Source organism: Oncorhynchus mykiss, chromosome 13, assembly GCF_057628025.1.
Source record: "Oncorhynchus mykiss isolate SJ-2025 chromosome 13, ASM5762802v1, whole genome shotgun sequence".
NCBI classification, from domain to species: domain Eukaryota; kingdom Metazoa; phylum Chordata; class Actinopteri; order Salmoniformes; family Salmonidae; genus Oncorhynchus; species Oncorhynchus mykiss.
Window position 1 is genome coordinate 4483488 of NC_143034.1, and position 13628 is coordinate 4497115.

Genomic DNA, 13628 nt, shown 5'->3' on the forward strand with positions numbered 1-13628 from the left:
AGTGCAGACGCTCTAGGTAACTGACGAGAAAGTTTGGAAATCTTGCCAGAGCTGGGTAGTGTGGCCGAGCGGTCTAAGGCGCTGGATTAAGGCTCCAGTCTCTAAGGAGGTGTGGGTTCAAATCCCACCACTGCCATCTTTATTGAGTTTGTTTGCGCAAGCTATCACATGTTCTGCTTTATTTCAGAGTTTTTACTTTCATGCAGGGCCATGCAAGGGAGAAAATAAGCAATGTTGTGTGTCACGGATGGGGATCCGACTCAATAGTGTAGTCCATCGCCTTAACCAACCAGCCACCAAGTCCTGTGCCCCCGCAGTGGCAGTTGCACCTCCTACCGGTGGTTGTTCACGTCAAATCCTTGATTGGAAAAAAGGAAAGTTGTGATGGTCTGTGCGACGAACAAGCAGTCCATTTTAACAGTGGGTACTGTGGCCGAGCTGTCCAGAGAACTGGATTTAAGGACCCAGTCTTTCGGAGGTGTCGGTTCAAAGTCCACCGCTGCAAGTTTTTCTCAACAGAAAACTGTAATGTAATTTCAAACAAGGCCAGCAAGGACACCGGAAAATAAAGGGAATCCAGCCTTTACCCTCATTCCCACGTCTATTATTGCTATTATCTGCCGTGTTTTTCTAATTCAATCTGCTTCAGACATAAAAGCAGAAACTAATTCTAAGTTTATACGATGAAAGAAAGAGCAACATCAGATAAATTAAGATTTTTAGAAAGAGAATCAAAAAAAGATGAAGGACGCAAGAGCAACATGAGATACATAAAGATTTTAAAGAAGAAAATGAAAAAGAAGACTAAAATACAAGGAAGTGCAGACGCTCTAGGTAACTGACGAGAAAGTTTGGAAATCTTGCCAGAGCTGGGTAGTGTGGCCAAGCGGTCTAAGGCGCTGGATTAAGGCTCCAGTCTCTAAGGAGGTGTGGGTTCAAATCCCACCACTGCCATCTTTATTGAGTTTGTTTGCGCAAGCTATCACATGTTCTGCTTTATTTTAGTGTTTTTACTTTCATGCACGGCCATGCAAGGGAGAAAAGAAGCAATGTTGTGTGTCACGGATGGGGATCCGACTCAATAGTGTAGTCCATCGCCTTAACCAACCAGCCACCAAGTCCTGTGCCCCCGCAGTGGCAGTTGCACCTCCTACCGTTGGTTGTTCACGTCAAATCCTTGATTGGAAAAAAGGAAAGTTGTGATGGTCTGTGCGACGAACAAGCAGTCCATTTTAACAGTGGGTACTGTGGCCGAGCTGTCCAGAGAACTGGATTTAAGGACCCAGTCTTTCGGAGGTGTCGGTTCAAAGTCCACCGCTGCAAGTTTTTCTCAACAGAAAACTGTAATGTAATTTCAAACAAGGCCAGCAAGGACACCGGACAAATAAAGGGAATCCAGCCTTTACCCTAATTCCCACGTGTATTATTGCAATTATCTGCCGTGTTTTTCTAATTCAATCTGCTTCAGACATAAAAGCAGAAACTAATTCTAAGTTTATACGATGAAAGAAAGAGCAACATCAGATAAATTAAGATTTTTAGAAAGAGAATCAAAAAAAGATGAAGGACGCAAGAGCAACATGAGATACATAAAGATTTTAAAGAAGAAAATGAAAAAGAAGACTAAAATACAAGGGAGTGCAGACGCTCTGGGTAACTGACGAGAAAGTGTGGAAATCTTGCCAGAGCTGGGTAGTGTGGCAGAGCGGTCTAAGGCGCTGGATTAAGGCTCCAGTCTCTAAGGAGGCGTGGGTTCAAATCCCACCACTGCCATCTTTATTGAGTTTGTTTGCGCAAGCTATCACATGTTCTGCTTTATTTCAGTGTTTTTACTTTCATGCAGGGCAATGCAAGGGAGAAAAGAAGCAATGTTGTGTGTCACGGATGGGGTTCCAACTCAATAGTGTAGTCCATCGCCTTAACCAACCAGCCACCAAGTTCTGTGCCCCCACGGTGGCAGTTGCACCTCCTACCGGTAGTTGTTCACGTCAAATCCTTGATTGGAAAAAAGGAAAGTTGTGATGGTCTGTGCGATGACCAAGCAGTCTATTTTAACAGTGGGAACTGTGGCCAAGCTGTCCAGAGAACTGGATTTAAGGACCCAGTCTTTCAGAGGTGTCGGTTCAAAGTCCACCACTGCAACTTTTTCTCAACAGAATACTGTAATGTAATTTCAAACAAGGCCACCAAGGACGCCGGAAAACAAAAGGGAATCCAGCCTTTACCCTCATTCCCACGTCTATTATTGCTATTATCTGCCGTGTTTTTCTAATTCAATCTGCTTCAGACATAAAAGCAGAAACTAATTCTAAGTTTATACGATGAAAGAAAGAGCAACATCAGATAAATTAAGATTTTTAGAAAGAGAATCAAAAAAAGATGAAGGACGCAAGAGCAACATGAGATACATAAAGATTTTAAAGAAGAAAATGAAAAAGAAGACTAAAATACAAGGGAGTGCAGACGCTCTAGGTAACTGACGAGAAAGTGTGGAAATCTTGCCAGAGCTGGGTAGTGTGGCAGAGCGGTCTAAGGCGCTGGATTAAGGCTCAAATCCCACCACTGCCATCTTTATTGAGTTTTTTTGCGCAAGCTATCACATGTTCTGCTTTATTTCAGCGTTTTTACTTTCATGCAGGGCCATGCAAGGGAGAAAAGAAGCAATGTTGTGTGTCACGGATGGGGTTCCAACTCAATAGTGTAGTCCATCACCTTAACCAATCAGCCACCAAGTCCTGTGCTCTCGCTGTGGCAGTTGCACCTCCTACCGGGGGTTGTTCACGTCAAATCCTTGATTGGAAAAAAGGAAAGTTGTGATGGTCTGTGCGACAACCAAGCAGTCAATTTTAACAGTGGGAACTGTGGCCGAGCTGTCCAGAGAACTGGATTTAAGGACCCAGTCTTTCGGAGGTGTCGGTTCAAAGTCCACCGCTGCAACTTTTTCTCAACAGAAAACTGTAATGTAATTTCAAACAAGGCCACCAAGGACACAGGACAAATAAAGAGAATCCAGCCTTTACCCTAATTCCCATGTCTGTTATTGCAATTATCTGCCGTGTTTTTCTAATTCAATCTGCTTCAGACATAAAAGCAGAAACTAATTCTAAGTTTATACGATGGAAGAAAGAGCAACATCAGATAAATTACGATTTTTAAAAAGAGAATCAAAAAAAGATGAAGGACGCAAGAGCAACATGAGATACATAAAGATTTTAAAGAAGAAAATGAAAAAGAAGACTAAAATACAAGGAAGTGCAGACGCTCTAGGTAACTGACGAGAAAGTGTGAATATTTTCCCTAAGCTGGGTAGTGTGGCCGAGTGGTCTAAGGCGTTGGATTTAGGCTCCATTCTCTAAGGAGGCGTGGGTTCAAATCCCACCACTGCCATCTTTATTGAGTTTGTTTGCGCAAGATATCACATGTTCTGCTTTATTTCAGCGTTTTTACTTTCATGTAGAGCCATGCAAGGGAGAAAAGAAGCAATGATGTGTGTCACGGATGGGGTTCCAACTCAATAGTGTAGTCCATCGCCTTAACCAACCAGCCACCAAGTCCTGTGCTCTCACGGTGGCAGTTGCACCTCCTACCGGTGGTTGTTCATGTCAAAGACTTGATTGGAAAAAAGGAAAGTTGTGATGGTCTGTGGGACGACCCAGCAGTCCATTTTAACAGTGGGTACTCTGGCCGAGCTGTCCAGAGAACTGGATTTAAGGACCCAGTCTTTCAGAGGTGTGGGATCAAAGTCCACCGCTTTAACTTTTTCTCAACAGAAAACTGTAATGTAATTTCAAGCAAGGCCACCAAGGACCCCGGACAAATAAAGGGAATCCAGCCTTTACCCTAATTCCCACCTCTGTTTTTGAAATTATCTGCTGTGTTTTTCAGATTCAATCTGCTTCAGACATAAAAGCATAAACTAATTTTCAGTGTACACAATGGAAGAAAGAGCAACATCAGATAAATTAAGATTTTTAAAAATAGAATAAAAAAAAGATGAAGGACGCAAGAGCAACATGAGATACATAAAGATTTTAAAGAAGAAAATGAAAAAGAAGACTAAAATACAAGGGAGTGCAGACGCTCTAGGTAACTGACGAGAAAGTGTGACTATTTTGCCAGAGTTGGGTAGTGTGGCCGAGCGGTCTAAGAAACTGGATCAAGGCTCCAGTCTCTAAGGAGGAGTGGGTTCAAATCCCACCACTGCCATCTTTATTGAGTTTGTTTGCGCAAGATATCACATGTTCTGCTTTATTTCAGCGTTTTTACTTTCATGTAAGGGAGAAAAAAATCAATGTTGTGTGTCACGGATGGGGTTCCAACTCAATAGTGTAGTCCATCGCCTTAACCAACCAGCCACCAAGTCCTGTGTTCTCATGGTGGCAGTTGCACCTCCTACCGGTGGTTGTTCACGTCAAAGACTTGATTGTAAACAAGGAAAGTAGGCCTGGGCTGTGCGACGACCTAGCAGTCCATTTTAACAGTGGGTACTGTGGCCAAGCTGTCCAGAGAACTGTATTTAAGGATCCAGTCTTTCAGAGGTGTGGGATCAAAGTCCACCGCTTTAACTTTTTCTCAACAGAAAACTGTAATGTAATTTCAAGCAAGGCCACCAAGGACACCGGACAAATAAAGGGATTCCAGCCTTTACCCTAATTCCCATCTCTGTTTTTGAAATTATCTGCTGTGTTTTTCAGATTCAATCTGCTTCAGACATAAAAGCAGAAACTAATTCTAAGTTTATACGATGGAAGAAAGAGCAACATCAGATAAATCAAGATTTTTAAAAAGAGAATAAAAAAAAGATGAAGGACGCAAGAGCAACATGAGATACATAAAGATTTTAAAGAAGAAAATGAAAAAGAGGACTAACATACAAGGAAGTGCAGACGCTCTAGGTAACTGACGAGAAAGTTTGGAAATCTTCCCAGAGCTGGGTAGTGTGGTCGAGCGGTCTAAGGCGCTGGATTAAGGCTCCAGTCTCTAAGGAGGCGTGGGTTCAAATCCCACCACTGCCATCTTAATTGAGTTTGTTTGCGCAAGCTATCACATGTTCTTCTTTATTTCAGTGTTTTTACTTTCATGCAGGGCCATGCAAGGGAGAAAAGAAGCAATGTTGTGTGTCACGGATGGGGTTCCAACTCAATAGTGTAGTCCGTCGCCTTAACCAACCAGCCACCAAGTCCTGTGCCCCCGCGCTGGCAATTGCACCTCCTACTGGTGGTTGTTCATGTCAATTCCTTGATTGGAAAAAAGGAAAGTTGTGATGGTCTGTGCGATGACCAAGCAGTCTATTTTAACAGCGGGAACTGTGGCCAAGCTGTCCAGAGAACTGGATTTAAGGACCCAGTCTTCTGGAGGTGTCGGTTCAAAGTCCACCGCTGCAAGTTTTTCTCAACAGAAAACTGTAATGTAATTTCAAACAAGGCCACCAAGGACACCGGACAAATAAAGGGAATCCAGCCTTTACCCTAATTCCCAGGTCTGTTATTGCAATTATCTGCCGTGTTTTTCTAATTCAATCTGCTTCAGACATAAAAGCAGAAACTAATTCTAGCTTGCGCAAACAAACTCAATAAAGATGGCAGTGGTGGGATTTGAACCCACGCCTCCTTAGAGACTGGAGCCTTAATTCAGCGCCTTAGACCGCTCGGCCACACTACCCAACTCTGGCAAGATTTCCACACTTAGGCACTAAGGAGGCGTGGGTTCAAATCCATCCACTGCCATCTTTATTGAGTTTGTTTGCGCAAGCTATCACATGTTCTGCATTATTTCAGCGTTTTTACTTTCATGCAGGGCCGTGCAAGGGAGAAAAGAAGCAATGTTGTGTGTCACGGATGGGGTTGCAACTCAATAGTGTAGTCCATCGCCTTAACCAACCAGCCACCAAGTCCTGTTCTCTCACGGTGGCAGTTGCACCTCCTACCGGTGGTTGTTCACGTCAAATCCTTGATTGGAAAAAAGGAAAGTTGTGATGGTCTGTGCGAAGACCAAGCAGTCCATTTTAACAGTGGGAACTGTGGCCGAGCTGTCCAGAGAACTGGATTTAAGGACCCAGTCTTTCGGAGGTGTCGGTTCAAAGTCCACCGCTGCAACTTTTTCTCAACAGAAAACTGTAATGTAATTTCAAACAAGGCCACCAAGGACACCGGACAAATAAAGGGAATCCAGCCTTTACCCTAATTCCCAGGTCTGTTATTGCAATTATCTGCCGTGTTTTTCTAATTCAATCTGCTTCAGACATAAAAGCAGAAACTAATTCTAAGTTTATACGATGAAAGAAAGAGCAACATCAGATAAATTAAGATTTTTAGAAAGAGAATCAAAAAAATATGAAGGACGCAAGAGCAACATGAGATACATAAAGATTTTAAAGAAGAAAATTAAAAAGAAGACTGAAATACAAGGGAGTGCAGACGCTCTAGGTAACTGACGAGAAAGTGTGAATATTTTGCCAGAGCTGGGTAGTGTGGCCGAGCGGTCTAAGGCGCTGGATTTAGGCTCCAATCTCTAAGGAGGCGTGGGTTCAAATCCCACCACTGCCATATTTATTGAGTTTGTATGCGCAAGCTATCACATGTTCTGCTTTATTTCAGCGTTTTTACTTTCATGTAAGGGAGAAAAAAATCAATGTTGTGTGTCACGGATGGGGTTCCAACTCAATAGTGTAGTCCATCGCCTTAACCAACCAGCCACCAAGTCCTGTGTTCTCATGGTGGCAGTTGCACCTCCTACCGGTGGTTGTTCACGTCAAAAACTTGATTGTAAACAAGGAAAGTAGGCCTGGGCTGTGCGACGACCTAGCAGTCCATTTTAACAGTGGGTACTGTGGCCAAGCTGTCCAGAGAACTGTATTTAAGGATCCAGTCTTTCAGAGGTGTGGGATCAAAGTCCACCGCTTTAACTTTTTCTCAACAGAAAACTGTAATGTAATTTCAAGCAAGGCCACCAAGGACACCGGACAAATAAAGGGATTCCAGCCTTTACCCTAATTCCCATCTCTGTTTTTGAAATTATCTGCTGTGTTTTTCAGATTCAATCTGCTTCAGACATAAAAGCAGAAACTTATTTTCAGTGTACACAATGGAAGAAAGAGCAACATCAGATAAATCAAGATTTTTAAAAAGAGAATAAAAAAAAGATGAAGGACGCAAGAGCAACATGAGATACATAAAGATTTTAAAGAAGAAAATGAAAAAGAGGACTAACATACAAGGAAGTGCAGACGCTCTAGGTAACTGACGAGAAAGTTTGGAAATCTTGCCAGAGCTGGGTAGTGTGGCCGAGCGGTCTAAGGCGCTGTATTAAGGCTCCAGTCTCTAAGGAGGCGTGGGTTCAAATCCCACCACTGCCATCTTTATTGAGTTTTTTTGCGCAAGCTATCACATGTTCTGCTTTATTTCAGCGTTTTTACTTTCATGCAGGGCCGTGCAAGGGAGATGGGGTTCCAACTCAATAGTGTAATCCTTCGCCTTAACCAACCAGCCACCAAGTCCTGTGCTCTCACGGTGGCAGTTGCACCTCCTACCGGTGGTTGTTCACGTCAAATCCTTGATTGGAAAAAAGGAAAGTTGTGATGGTCTGTGGGACGACCCAGCAGTCCATTTTAACAGTTGGTACTGTGGGCGAGCTGTCCAGAGAACTGGATTTAAGGACCCAGTCTTTCGGAGGTGTCGGTTCAAAGTCCACCACTGCAACTTTTTCTCAACAGAAAACTGTAATGTAATTTCAAACAAGGCCACCAAGGATACCGGAAAATAAAGGGAATCCAGCCTTTACCCTCATTCCCACGTCTGTTATTGCTATTATCTGCCGTGTTTTTCTAATTCAATCTGCTTCAGACATAAAAGCAGAAACTAATTCTAAGTTTATACGATGAAAGAAAGAGCAACATCAGATAAATTAAGATTTTTAGAAAGAGAATCAAAAAAAGATGAAGGACGCAAGAGCAACATGAGATACATAAAGATTTTAAAGAAGAAAATGAAAAAGAAGACTAAAATACAAGGAAGTGCAGACGCTCTAGGTAACTGACGAGAAAGTTTGGAAATCTTGCCAGAGCTGGGTAGTGTGGCCGAGCGGTCTAAGGCGCTGTATTAAGGCTCCAGTCTCTAAGGAGGCGTGGGTTCAAATCCCACCACTGCCATCTTTATTGAGTTTGTTTGCGCAAGCTATCACATGTTCTGCTTTATTTCAGCGTTTTTACTTTCATGCAGGGCCATGCAAGGGAGAAAATAAGCAATGTTGTGTGTCACGGATGGGGTTCCAACTCAATAGTGTAGTCCATCGCCTTAACCAACCAGCCACCAAGTCCTGTGCCCCCGCGGTGGCAGTTGCACCTCCTACCGGTGGTTGTTCACGTCAAATCCTTGATTGGAAAAAAGGAAAGTTGTGATGGTCTGTGCGACGATCAAGCAGTCCATTTTAACAGTGGGAACTGTGGCCGAGCTGTCCAGAGAACTGGATTTAAGGACCCAGTCTTTCGGAGGTGTCGGTTCAAAGTCCACCACTGCAACTTTTTCTCAACAGAAAACTGTAATGTCATTTCAAACTAGGCCACCAAGGACACCGGACAAATAAAGGGAATCCAGACTTTACCCTAATTCCCACGTCTGTTATTGCAATTATCTGCCGTGTTTTTCTAATTCAATCTGCTTCAGACATAAAAGCAGAAACTAATTCTAAGTTTATACGATGGAAGAAAGAGCAACATCAGATAAATTAAGATTTTTAAAAAGAGAATCAAAAAAAGATGAAGGACGCAAGAGCAACATGAGATACATAAAGATTTTAAAGAAGAAAATGAAAAAGAAGACTGAAATACAAGGGAGTGCAGACGCTCTAGGTAACTGACGAGAAAGTCTGGCAGTCTGGCAATCTTGCAAGAGCTGGGTAGTGTGGCCGAGCGGTCTAAGGCGCTGGATTTAGGCTCCAGTCTCTAAGGAGGCGTGGGTTCAAATCCCACCACTGCCATCTTTATTGAGTTTGTTTGCGCAAGCTATCACATGTTCTGCTTTATTTCAGCGTTTTTACTTTCATGCAGGGCCATGCAAGGGAGAAAAGAAGCAATGTTGTGTGTCACGGATGGGGTTCCAACTCAATAGTGTAGTCCATCGCCTTAACCAACCAGCCACCAAGTCCTGTGCTCTCACGGTGGCAGTTGCACCTCCTACCGGTGGTTGTTCACGTCAAATCCTTGATTGGAAAAAAGGAAAGTTGTGATGGTCTGTGGGACGACCCAGCAGTCTATTTTAACAGTTGGTACTGTGGGCGAGCTGTCCAGAGAACTGGATTTAAGGACCCAGTCTTTCGGAGGTGTCGGTTCAAAGTCCACCACTGCAACTTTTTCTCAACAGAAAACTGTAATGTAATTTCAAACAAGGCCACCAAGGATACCGGAAAATAAAGGGAATCCAGCCTTTACCCTCATTCCCACGTCTGTTATTGCAATTATCTGCCGTGTTTTTCTAATTCAATCTGCTTCAGACATAAAAGCAGAAACTAATTCTAAGTTTATACGATGAAAGAAAGAGCAACATCAGATAAATTAAGATTTTTAGAAAGAGAATCAAAAAAAGACGAAGGACGCAAGAGCAACATGAGATACATAAAGATTTTAAAGAAGAAAATGAAAAAGAAGACTAAAATACAAGGGAGTGCAGACGCTCTAGGTAACTGACGAGAAAGTGTGGAAATCTTGCTAGAGCTGGTAGTGTGGCCGAGCGGTCTAAGGCGCTGGATTTAGGCTCCAGTCTCTAAGGAGGCGTGGGTTCAAATCCCACCACTGCCATCTTTATTGAGTTTGTTTGCGCAAGCTATCACATGTTCTGCTTTATTTCAGAGTTTTTACTTTCATGCAGGGCCATGCAAGGGAGAAAAGAAGCAATGTTGTGTGTCACGGATGGGGATCCGACTCAATAGTGTAGTCCATCGCCTTAACCAACCAGCCACCAAGTCCTGTGCCCCCGCAGTGGCAGTTGCACCTCCTACCGGTGGTTGTTCACGTCAAATCCTTGATTGGAAAAAAGGAAAGTTGTGATGGTCTGTGCGACGACCAAGCAGTCCATTTTAACAGTGGGAACTGTGGCCGAGCTGTCCAGAGAACTGGATTTAAGGACCCAGTCTTTCGGAGGTGTAGGTTCAAAGTCCACCTCTGCAACTTTTTCTCAACAGAAAACTGTAATGTAATTTCAAACAAGGCCACCAAGGACACCGGACAAATAAAGGGAATCCAGCCTTTACCCTAATTCCCACGTCTGTTATTGCAATTATCTGCCGTGTTTTTCTAATTCAATCTGCTTCAGACATGAAAGCAGAAACTAATTCTAAGTTTATACGATGGAAGAAAGAGCAACATCAGATAAATTAAGATTTTTAAAAAGAGAATCAAAAAAAGATGAAGGACGCAAGAGCAACATGAGATACATAAAGATTTTAAAGAAGAAAATGAAAAAGAAGACTAAAATACAAGGAAGTACAGACGCTCTAGGTAACTGACGAGAAAGTGTAAATATTCTGCCAGAGCTGGGTAGTGTGGCCGAGCGGTCTAAGGCGCTGGATTAAGGCTCCAGTCTCTAAGGAGGCGTGGGTTCAAATCCCACCACTGCCATCTTTATTGACTTTGTTTGCGCAGAACTTTGTTCTGCTTTATTTTATCGTTTTTACTTTCATGCAGGGCCATGCAAGGAAGAAAAGAGGCAATGTTGTGTGTCACGGATGGGGTTCCAACTCAATTTTGTGGTCCATCGCCTTAACCAACCAGCCACCAAGTCCTGTGCCCCCGCGGTGGCAGTTGCACCTCCTACCGGTGGTTTATCACGTCAAATCCTTGATTGGAAACAAGGAAACTTGGGCTGGGCTGTGCGATGACCCAGCAGTCCATTTTAACAATGGTACCCAGCTGTGGCCGAGCTGTCCAGAGAACTGGATTTAAGGACCCAGTCTTTCGGAGGTGTCGGTTCAAAGTCCACCGCTGCAACTTTTTCTCAACAGAAAACTGGAATGTAATTTCAAACAAGGCCAACAAGGACACCGGACAAATAAAGGGAATCCAACCTTTACCCTAATTCCCACATCTGTTATTGCAATTATCTGCCGTGTTTTTCTAATTCAGTCTGCTTCAGACATAAAAGCAGAAACGAATTCTAAGTTTATACGATGGAAGAAAGAGCAACATCAGATAAATTAAGATTTTTAAAAAGATAATCAAAAAAAGATGAAGGACGCAAGAGTAACATGAGATACATAAAGATTTTAAAGAAGAAAATGAAAAAGAAGACTAAAATACAAGGGAGTGCAGACGCTCTAGGTAACTGACGAGAAAGTGTGGAAATCTTGCCAGAGCTGGGTAGTGTGGCCGAGCGGTCTAAGGCGCTGGATTTAGGCTCTAATCTCTAAGGAGGCGTGGGTTCAAATCTCACCACTGCCATCTTTATTGAGTTTGTTTGCGCAAGCTATCACATGTTCTGCTTTATTTCAGTGTTTTTACTTTCATGCAGGGCCATGCAAGGGAGAAAAGAAGCAATGTTGTGTGTCACGGATGGGGTTCCAACTCAATAGTGTAGTCCATCGCCTTAACCAACCAGCCACCAAGTCCTGTGCCCCCGCGGTGGCAGTTGCACCTCCTACCGGTGGTTTATCACGTCAAATCCTTGATTGGAAACAAGGAAACTTGGGCTGGGCTGTGCGATGACCCAGCAGTCCATTTTAACAATGGTACCCAGCTGTGGCCGAGCTGTCCAGAGAACTGGATTTAAGGACCCAGTCTTTCGGAGGTGTCGGTTCAAAGTTCACCGCTGCAACTTTTTCTCAACAGAAAACTGGAATGTAATTTCAAACAAGGCCACCAAGGACACCGGACAAATAAAGGGAATCCAACCTTTACCCTAATTCCCACATCTGTTATTGCAATTATCTGCCGTGTTTTTCTAATTCAGTCTGCTTCAGACATAAAAGCAGAAACGAATTCTAAGTTTATACGATGGAAGAAAGAGCAACATCAGATAAATTAAGATTTTTAAAAAGATAATCAAAAAAAGATGAAGGACGCAAGAGCAACATGAGATACATAAAGATTTTAAAGAAGAAAATGAAAAAGAAGACTAAAATACAAGGGAGTGCAGACGCTCTAGGTAACTGACGAGAAAGTGTGGAAATCTTGCCAGAGCTGGGTAGTGTGGCCGAGCGGTCTAAGGCGCTGGATTTAGGCTCTAATCTCTAAGGAGGCGTGGATTCAAATCTCACCACTGCCATCTTTATTGAGTTTGTTTGCGCAAGCTATCACATGTTCTGCTTTATTTCAGTGTTTTTACTTTCATGCAGGGCCATGCAAGGGAGAAAAGAAGCAATGTTGTGTGTCACGGATGGGGTTCCAACTCAATAGTGTAGTCCATCGCCTTAACCAACCAGCCACCAAGTCTTGTACTCTCATGGTGGCAGTTGCACCTTCTACCAGTGGTTGTTCACGTCAAATCCTTGATTGGAAAAAAGAAAAGTTGTGATGGTCTGTGCGACGACCCAGCAGTCCATTTTAACAGTGGGTACTGTGGCCGAGCTGTCCAGAGAACTGGAGATAAGGATCCAGTCTTTCAGAGGTGTGGGTTCAAAGTCCACCGCTTTAACTTTTTCTCAACAGAAAACTGTAATGTAATTTCAAACAAGGCCACCAAGGACACCGGACAAATAAAGGGAATCCAGCCTTTACCCTAATTCCCTCGTCTGTTATTGCAATTATCTGCCGTGTTTTTCTAATTCAATCTGCTTCAGACATAAAAGCAGAAACTAATTCTAAGTGTATACGATGGAAGAAAGAGCAACATCAGATAAATTAAGATTTTTAAAAAGATAATCAAAAAAAGATGAAGGACGCAAGAGCAACATGAGATACATAAAGATTTTAAAGAAGAAAATGAAAAAGAAGACTAAAATTCAAGGGAGTGCAGACGCTCTAGGTAACTGACGATAAAGTGTGGAAGCTTGCCAGAGCTGGGTAGTGTGGCCGAGCCGTCTAAGGCGCTGGATTAAGGCTCCAGTCTCTAAGGAGGCGTGGGTTAAAATCCCACCACTGCCATCTTTTTTGAGTTTGTTTGCGCAAGCTATCACATGTTCTGCTTTATTTCAGCGTTTTTACTTTCATGTCGCCCATGCAAGGGAGAAAAGAAGCAATATTGTGTGTCACGGATGGGGTTCCAACTCAATAGTGTAGTCCATTGCCTTAACCAACCAGCCACCAAGTCCTGTGCCCCCGCGGTGGCAGTTGCACCTCCTACCGGTGGTTGTTCACGTCAAAGACTTGATTGTAAACAAGGAAAGTTGGCCTGGGCTGTGCGACGACCTAGCAGTCCATTTTAACAGTGGGTACTGTGGCCAAGCTGTCCAGAGAACTGTATTTAAGGATCCAGTCTTTCAGAGCTGTGGGTTCAAAGTCCACCGCTTTAACTTTTTCTCAACAGAAAACTGTAATGTAATTTCAAGCAAGGCCACCAAGGACACCGGACAAATAAAGGGAATCCAGCCTTTACCCTAATTCCCACGTCTGTTATTGCAATTATCTGCCGTGTTTTTCTAATTCAATCTGCTTCAGACATAAAAGCAGAAACTAATTCTAAGTTTATACGATGGAAGAAAGA

The 13628-nt window shown here is 43.2% G+C and overlaps 13 non-coding genes across 13 annotated transcripts; 12 read left to right on the forward strand and 1 right to left on the reverse strand.

Annotated features, from left to right (window-relative positions):
- The first annotated feature begins 54 nt into the window (after positions 1–54).
- trnal-aag (transfer RNA leucine (anticodon AAG)) lies at positions 55–136 on the forward strand. The gene has a single exon. It is a non-coding gene; the product is annotated as a tRNA-Leu (tRNA).
- A 736-nt stretch (positions 137–872) lies between these two features.
- Positions 873–954, forward strand: trnal-aag (transfer RNA leucine (anticodon AAG)). The gene has a single exon. It is a non-coding gene; the product is annotated as a tRNA-Leu (tRNA).
- Positions 955–1691: 737 nt separating this feature from the next.
- Positions 1692–1773, forward strand: trnal-aag (transfer RNA leucine (anticodon AAG)). Its single transcript has one exon. It is a non-coding gene; the product is annotated as a tRNA-Leu (tRNA).
- Positions 1774–3305: 1532 nt separating this feature from the next.
- trnal-uag (transfer RNA leucine (anticodon UAG)) lies at positions 3306–3387 on the forward strand. The gene has a single exon. It is a non-coding gene; the product is annotated as a tRNA-Leu (tRNA).
- Positions 3388–4933: 1546 nt separating this feature from the next.
- Positions 4934–5015, forward strand: trnal-aag (transfer RNA leucine (anticodon AAG)). The gene has a single exon. It is a non-coding gene; the product is annotated as a tRNA-Leu (tRNA).
- Positions 5016–5579: 564 nt separating this feature from the next.
- trnal-aag (transfer RNA leucine (anticodon AAG)) lies at positions 5580–5661 on the reverse strand. Its single transcript has one exon. It is a non-coding gene; the product is annotated as a tRNA-Leu (tRNA).
- An 802-nt stretch (positions 5662–6463) lies between these two features.
- Positions 6464–6545, forward strand: trnal-uag (transfer RNA leucine (anticodon UAG)). Its single transcript has one exon. It is a non-coding gene; the product is annotated as a tRNA-Leu (tRNA).
- A 727-nt stretch (positions 6546–7272) lies between these two features.
- Positions 7273–7354, forward strand: trnal-aag (transfer RNA leucine (anticodon AAG)). Its single transcript has one exon. It is a non-coding gene; the product is annotated as a tRNA-Leu (tRNA).
- A 710-nt stretch (positions 7355–8064) lies between these two features.
- On the forward strand, positions 8065–8146 carry trnal-aag (transfer RNA leucine (anticodon AAG)). The gene has a single exon. It is a non-coding gene; the product is annotated as a tRNA-Leu (tRNA).
- A 745-nt stretch (positions 8147–8891) lies between these two features.
- trnal-uag (transfer RNA leucine (anticodon UAG)) lies at positions 8892–8973 on the forward strand. Its single transcript has one exon. It is a non-coding gene; the product is annotated as a tRNA-Leu (tRNA).
- Positions 8974–9708: 735 nt separating this feature from the next.
- On the forward strand, positions 9709–9790 carry trnal-uag (transfer RNA leucine (anticodon UAG)). The gene has a single exon. It is a non-coding gene; the product is annotated as a tRNA-Leu (tRNA).
- A 737-nt stretch (positions 9791–10527) lies between these two features.
- On the forward strand, positions 10528–10609 carry trnal-aag (transfer RNA leucine (anticodon AAG)). Its single transcript has one exon. It is a non-coding gene; the product is annotated as a tRNA-Leu (tRNA).
- Positions 10610–11346: 737 nt separating this feature from the next.
- trnal-uag (transfer RNA leucine (anticodon UAG)) lies at positions 11347–11428 on the forward strand. The gene has a single exon. It is a non-coding gene; the product is annotated as a tRNA-Leu (tRNA).
- The last annotated feature ends 2200 nt before the right edge of the window (positions 11429–13628 follow it).